Raw genomic sequence first — 7,801 nt, 5'->3', positions numbered from 1 at the left:
GAACAGTGCTAAGCTTTTTCCGGTGAAATCCTTCAAGAGTCATTCTTCCAGCGGTCTTGCAGTGCTCTTTGTTGCTTTCTACCTCAGAGGTTAGTTTTGTTCCTTTTTACTTTCGGCAGGCTTCTTTTTACGCTTTTAGATCCTTCAATCACTTCCACCATGGTTGTAGATCTAGATGTTCTTCGTATGAGACTTAGACTTCCTGACAACATCCAAGTTAGGGTTTGCCCTAAGGATGTTAATATTATGACCGGTGCCGGCCTCCTTCCCGACGAAGTTTTATTTTCAAACCTTCAACTGAATGTCGTTAGGTTCCCTCTGCATCCCTTCTTTAATTATGTCTTCAATAGACTAGGGATATCCCCCCTGCAAGTAAACCCCAATTTCTTTATAATCATATCCGTTATGCTACTGTTGATTCATGACAGAAGCCTGGACCTTGACCTCATAGATCTTCTTCTGTGTTATAAGGTCAGTAAGATCCGAACTAACGAGCCCTTCTACCACCTCTACCCGATCGACAAGATGTCCATATGTACGGACATAATCAAATCTGAAAAGGGTTGGAGGGATAACATCGTGGGCATTAGTGGGGCTTGGTCTTCGCCGGCTGCAGAGGATTACCCAATCTCGAGCGCCTTTGGCGTCTGTTCTGTTTCCTCATATAAGAAATTCAAATCTCACAAAAACGATTGTCCCTGCGAAACATGTGTTCCTCGCTTTTGTACTTTCTTATGCCGCTCCTTAGGAATACCTTGTGATGACTTGAGCTACAGTGTTTGCAGGGATAGGAGTAATTACTTAAAGAAATACGTTCTGAACGATATTCCTTCCTGCTCAGACCTCCTCACTTCAGACAACCTTCTAGCGCTCTCATCCCTCGGCTATACCATGAGTAGGCTTCAGATTCCATCCTTTGGCAGGAAGAAAAATACTCCCCCAGCCACTTCTGCTGCTGGGGCAACCTCCTCTCCTGCATCAGCCTCTTCCTTAGCCACCATCTCTGACACCATCCCGAGCACGGTGGCTATTGATTCTGTTGTCAGCACCCCTGCTACCAACCCGAGCGCATCTCCACAAATCACTACAGCCCCTGCTGCCGCTGGGGGCGCTCGGGACAAAGAACGAGGCAAAAGGCCTCATCCTGACAGTGGAGTCGACCCTGAGGAGGAACCTCTTATAAGAAGGACCCGGGTCTCTGGGCCGGGTGCTCTCTTGCACCGCCCAGTCAGAGCTCCTGCCCCCTCCGGGCCTGTTGCAGCTGGTGCCTCTGCTTCTGCTTCAGCCTCCCCTTCTCTTCCCACTTTACCACCATAGGCCCCTCGGTACACCCGAACGGATGGGACGTTCGTGAAGCCGAACGAGACCATGCTAAAGGATGGCCAGACCGCCATGGCGTATTATAGGAGCATGTGGACTCCGAAAGACCTTGAGGCGGCGAAAGATCTATCCCAGAAGGACGTGTTCAGCCGCTTTCCCCAATCTGCCATGGAGGTGACTTTTATTTTCCAACCCATGACTCCTCTCATATTATTTGGTTTTGCCTTCGTTCGACCAGACTATCGGTTTAACCATTATTAATGTATATCTATGCAGACTTTGTTCGGAATGATGGCTATGCAGAAGCAGGTTGAAATGGGGAACGCCAGGGCTCGTAAGTTTTCTGATAGCCTGGAGGTGGCCAATAAGGAAAACGACCTTCTCGCCAGCAAGAATACCGAGGTATTGGCTCGGCTTGAAAAAACCGAACAAGAAAGATATGTCTTGAAGAAAGAAAACGACTCTCTTCAGGATGAGAAGGATGCCCTCCAGCTTGAAAAGAGTGTCTGGCAGACTGAGCGTGATTCAATCAGAGACGAAAAGGCAGAGCTCCAGCGCCTTCTGGCTGATGAACAGTCTGCTCGGATGGCTTTTGAGAAGAGAGCTCTGGACGAGCGTACTGCTCTGATTGATACCATCAGCAGAGTGAACGGTGGGATGCTGGCTCTTCATGCTCGGTTCTCAAGGGTCGTCGCTCTTAGATATGCTCAAGGATTCCGAGAAGGTTTCTCCGACCGAGTTCCGGATGAGGGACAGACCAGCTCAACTCCAGATGAGGTCGATAAGGATTTAGGGATTGACCCTCTGGGGGTCTATGTTGACCCAGAACCCACCAAAGCGGAGCACATATTTGATGAGTGCCAGGACATTGCTTCCTCTAGGATCACTACAGCTCCTCCTACCGCTCTGCCTCTAACCGCTCCTCAATCGTCAACTGTGGTACCTCCCATAGCCGCTGCTGACGTTGGCCCCCAGCAGAATGACTCTGTTATTCATCTTGATTCCCCACCTCGTGAGGGTGAGATGGCTGATGGGACCGAGGAGGCGGGTCGGCACAACCAGCAGGCTGTCGGTACTGAGGCAGCTAGCTAGGACTCATCCGGACTCTTCGATTCCATACTTTTTTGTAACAATGTGACTTGAATATTTCATTTTTTGTAAACCCAATGCTTATTATGAATGAGATGACAGAACTTTTTTCTCTTTTTCCTTTGTGTTGCGCTCTGTTAAAACCCATTTTCAATATATATATACCTTTTCTCTATTTTTTTTTATATTAACTTTGTCGTGTGCTTGTTTATGGCAAGTGCTTGGCGTTCGGCTTGCGGTGCCCGCTGCCACTTATCGTGCTCAAGTGCCTAGCGCTCGGCTAGAATGCCACTTGCCACTTGGCTTTTCATTTTTTAGCAAGTGTCTGGCGTTCGGCTTATGGTGCCAGCTGCCACTTATCTTGCTTAAGTGCCTGGCGCTCGGCTAGAATGCCACTTGCCACTTGGCTTTTCATTTTTTAGCAAGTGTCTGGCGTTCGGCTTATGGTGCCAGCTGCCACTTATCTTGCTTAAGTGCCTGGCGCTCGGCTAGAATGCCACTTGCCACTTGGCTTTTCATTTTTTAGCAAGTGTCTGGCGTTCGGCTTATGGTGCCAGCTGCCACTTATCTTGCTTAAGTGCCTGGCGCTCGGCTAGAATGCCATTTGCCACTTGGCTTTTCATTTTTTAGCAACTGTCTGGCGTTCGGCTTATGGTGCCAGCTGCCACTTATCTTGCTTAAGTGCCTGGCGCTCGGCTAGAATGCCACTTGCCACTTGGCTTTTCATTTTTTAGCAAGTGTCTGGCGTTCGGCTTATGGTGCCAGCTGCCACTTATCTTGCTTAAGTGCCTGGCGCTCGGCTAGAATGCCACTTGCCACTTGGCTTTTCATTTTTTAGCAAGTGTCTGGCGTTCGGCTTATGGTGCCAGCTGCCACTTATCTTGCTTAAGTGCCTGGCGCTCGGCTAGAATGCCACTTGCCACTTGGCTTTTCATTTTTTAGCAAGTGTCTGGCGTTCGGCTTATGGTGCCAGCTGCCACTTATCTTGCTTAAGTGCCTGGCGCTCGGCTAGAATGCCACTTGCCACTTGGCTTTTCATTTTTTTTATTTTTAGCAACCCATTGAAGAGGAAAGTTATTTTTTATAAATTTCAGGAATTTGCACATTCATACGTACTTGATTGACAACAAACAACACCCAATAAAGCCGAAACATAGCTTTTATTGGTAGTACCTCTTCAGAGACGTGGCATTCCAGGGCTTGCTGACCAACCTTCCCGCCATGGTTTCTAACGTATATGCTCCCTTGCCTATGACTTCTGCAATTCTGTATGGGCCTTCCCAGGGTGGCATCATTTTTTTGACTATCCCCACCTTTCTTTTCAGAACCAGATCGCCAGGGGCAAAATCTCTGTGTTTCACTCTTTTGTTGTGACTATTCGCCAATACTTGCTGGTATGATGCTAACCTTATTGCTGCAGCGTCCCTCATTTCGTCTATCATATCGAGGTTCAATCTTAACATCTTGTCGTTCTGATCTCGACTCTATGCTAAGCTTCTGATAGTTGGGACCAAGTGCTCAACCAGTATAACCGCCTCGGTACCATATGCCATTGCAAACGGGCTCTCCCCAGTCGGCCGCCTTGGGGTGGTTCTGTAAGCCCATAGGACGTTCGGGAGCTCATCCAACCACTTCCCTTTATGGTCCTCCAGCTTCTTCTTAATGCAGGCGAAAATTATTCTGTTTGTAATTTCTGCTTGTCCATTGGCCTGAGGATGACTTACTGCAGCCAACTTCTGATTAATTCCATACTCCTCCAGTAGCTCTCTTACTTGCTTGTTGTCGAGGTTCATGCCATTATCCATGACTATTGACCTTGGAACGCCGAAACGACAGATAATATTGTTCCAAATAAATCATCTCACATGAGTCTGAGTCACGCTAGGATATGGTTCTGCTTCCACCCACTTAGCGAAGTAATCCGTGGCCAGTAACACATACTTGTTCTGAGCTCTTGCCGTTGGCAGAGGACCGACCACATCCATCCCCCATTGCGCGAAAGGCCACGGCGAGGCCATTACGTGCAATTCCTCAGGTGGTTGGTGGATCAATGGTCCATATCGTTGGCATTTATCGCACCTTCGAGGGAACTCCTCCGCATCTCTTGACATGTTCGGCCAGAAATACCCTTGTGTCATTGCTTTATGCGCTAACGACCTTCCCCCAGAATGATTGCCACACACACCTTCATGAATAGCTCGCAATACCTGCTGTGACTCTACGGGGGTGACACACTTCAAGTATGGGCCAGAGTAAGATCTTCTGTACAGCTGGTTATGCACGATGGTGTATTTTGTAGCATTCTTTTTGAGTTTCCTAGCTTCATCCCTTTGCATAGGCAAAATGCCATCTCGAATATAAGTAATGATGGGGTCAATCCAACTCGGTTCATACGGTATGACGTTGACTTGCCAAGGGTCAGAGTCCAAAGGTTCTTCGAAAATAGATGGCTGGGTCAATATTCCTATTGGAATCACCCTCGCCAATGTTTCACCAGAACTCGAAGCACTACATGCTAACCGGTCCGCATCTGCGTTCTGTTCCCTCGGTAACTGTATGAATTTAATCTTTGCAAAGTCCTTGGCTTTATGCAGAACGGCAGAATGATATGCCCCCATCGTGTCATCCTTGGTCGCGTACTCACCATTTACCTGCCGAACAATCAACTGTGAGTCACTATAAACAGTCAAACTTCTGACCTGTAGCTCTTTGGCCAACTTTAACCCATTCAGCAACGCCTCGTATTCCGCTTCGTTATTGGTGGCTTGGAACTCCAGTCTGAGTGCTTGACTCAAAGAAGTACCCTCTGGGGTTTGCAGTTTAACCCCAATTCTGGCCCTCATCTGGTTAGAGGAGCCATCCACATAGAGTTTCCAAGAGCTGCACCTAAGGTCTTCTTCCGTATCTTCAGAGTCACATTCTAGCAGGAAATTGGCTACCGCTTGTCCTTTGACAGCTGTTCTCGGCTCATATGTTATGTCAAATGAACTTAACTCAATGGCCCACTTTGTCATTCTGCCCGAGAGTTCTGGCTTGTGCATAAGCACTCTGATTGGAAAAGTTGTTAAAACAGCTATAGGGTGGGATTCGAAATAATGCCTCAACTTTCTTTTTGCGTTTACAAGTGCAAGTATCACCCGTTCGGCCTTCGAGTATTTTCGTTCTGCCTCGGTCATTGTTTTACTGACATAAAATACCGGGTGTTACACGCCTTCCTTGCAACGAATTAGAACGGCACTTGTCGCAACACTAGATACTCCAAGATACAAAAATAACTTTTCTTCTGGATCCGGGGCTGACAGGACTGGTGGATTCTGCATATATTCCTTCAAATGGGTCAATGCTTGTCATTGCTCATCTCCCCAGACCTGTCTTCCATGACTCCGAATCGTGTCAAAGAACGGCTTGCAGCGGTCTGACAATTTTGAAATGAATCGACTTAATGCAGTTATTCGTCCTGTGAGGGCTTGCACCTCTCTGATCGTCTTTGGCTCGGCATTCTTAATCAAAGCCTCTGCTTGAGCGGGGCTAACTTCGATGCCTCTGCGGTTGACCACGTGTCCCAAGAACTGACCGGAACTCACACCAAACGAACACTTGGTTGGATTGAGCCTCATCCCATATCGCCTCAGCACATCAAATATATCTTGCAGATGTTTTAGATGATCATTCTTCTTCCTACTCTTTACCACCATATCATCAATATAGGCTTCCACAATCTTTCCTATTTGATCCTTGAAAATTTTGCTAACAAGTCTTTGATAAGTTGCTCCAGCGTTCTTTAGTCTGAAAGGCATAACTTTGTAGCAGTATGTCCCTCGCTCGGTTACAAAAGAAGTTTTTTCTTCATCTGCCGGGTCCATAGGGATCTGATTATAACCTGAATAAGCGTCCAGAAAGGTTAAGCGTTCATACCCGGTGGTAGCATCCACCATTTGATCAATCTTTGGCAGCGGGAAGCTATCCTTCGGACAGGCTTTGTTCAAATTGGTGAAATCAATGCATACTCGCCATTTCTCATTCTTCTTCTGCACGACAACAACGTTGGACAACCAATCAGGGTAGTGCACTTCTCTGATAAATCCCGCATCAAGCAGCCTATCAACTTCCTCGGCTATGATTTGGTTGCGTTCTGGAGCAAATCTTCGTTGCTTTTGTTTTACTGGTTTGAAATTGGGATTGACATTCAAGGAATGACAGGATACGGAGGGATCAATTCCAGGCATGTCTAGGTGACTCCATGCAAATACATCGGCATTGTGAGACAAGAAGTCAGCTAGCTCTTGCTGCTCTTCACTGGTCAGTCTTATTCCTACTCTGGTAGTTCGTTCTGGCCTGGACTGATCGATCTGCACATCCAGAAGGGGCTCTTCGGTCAAGTCAACTGACTCCTCCACCCTGTTCTGCTTGGGCGGAGGTTCCTGTAATTGCTATCTGGGGCTTGCCGGTCGGACGGGCGCCTTCCCTTTCCCAGCATACTTTAGTGTGACGGAATAACACTCTTTGGCTGCGACCTAATCCCCACGAATGTCTATCACCTTATTTCCATCGGGTCCGAGGTACCTCATGACCTGATGCAAAGTTGAGGGTACTCCTTGGACTCTGTGAATCCATCCTCTTCCCATCAGGAGATTGTACGAGGGGTGAATCTCTACAACCACAAAAGTTTCCATAAGAACTCGTTCTGCAGCTTGAACTTCTACTTCCACCATTCCGACGGGCTCCACCCTCTTGCCATCGAATCCTAACAGGGGATTCCCAGTGGGCTTGAGCCTCTCTGGTTTAATCTCGAGCCGATCAAATGTGTCCCTCGGCATGACATTCGCACTGCTCCCAGGATCGATCAGAACTCTGCGCACCAGGCAGTCCGCCACTGTCAAACTGACTACCAACGGGTCTTCATGGGGGATTTGAACACGCTGCAGGTCCGTCCTGTCGAACTTTATCTGTATCGATGTGATCTGCTGGTGTAGAGTATTCACACTGCTGACCCTTTTCTTCATCTGCGCCTGCTGTAGGCGCGCTCGGAGCAGCTCATCTGAATCTTCGCTGGGCTCGGGTCGACCGTGGATAGCATTGATTATACGAACTGGTTGTGAATTGTGGGAGCTTTGTTTATGGCTCCTTTTTACTTGTTCCATCGGTCGATTCTGCTCTGTCGCTGAGCCTTGAACATAACTCGCGAACTCCCCTCTAGCTATCAACATCTCCACTTGCCTTCTCAAATTCCTGCATTCATTAGTCTGATGATCGAAATCGGAATGGAAAGCATAATGTTTAGTCTGATCCCTCTGTTCGAGGGGTTGCCTAATTGGCAATGGTAGATGAAACTTATCTTTGTTCTCCTGATATAGCCTCGCTAGAGTGACCTTCAGCGGAGTGATCAGCTCTT

Source organism: Cornus florida, unplaced genomic scaffold (genome assembly GCF_030987335.1).
Source record: "Cornus florida cultivar Cherokee Brave unplaced genomic scaffold, ASM3098733v1 CherokeeBrave_3.0.0_Hap2_Chr08, whole genome shotgun sequence".
In the NCBI taxonomy this organism is placed as follows: Eukaryota; Viridiplantae; Streptophyta; class Magnoliopsida; order Cornales; family Cornaceae; genus Cornus; species Cornus florida.
This window is presented reverse-complemented; position numbering follows the sequence as displayed.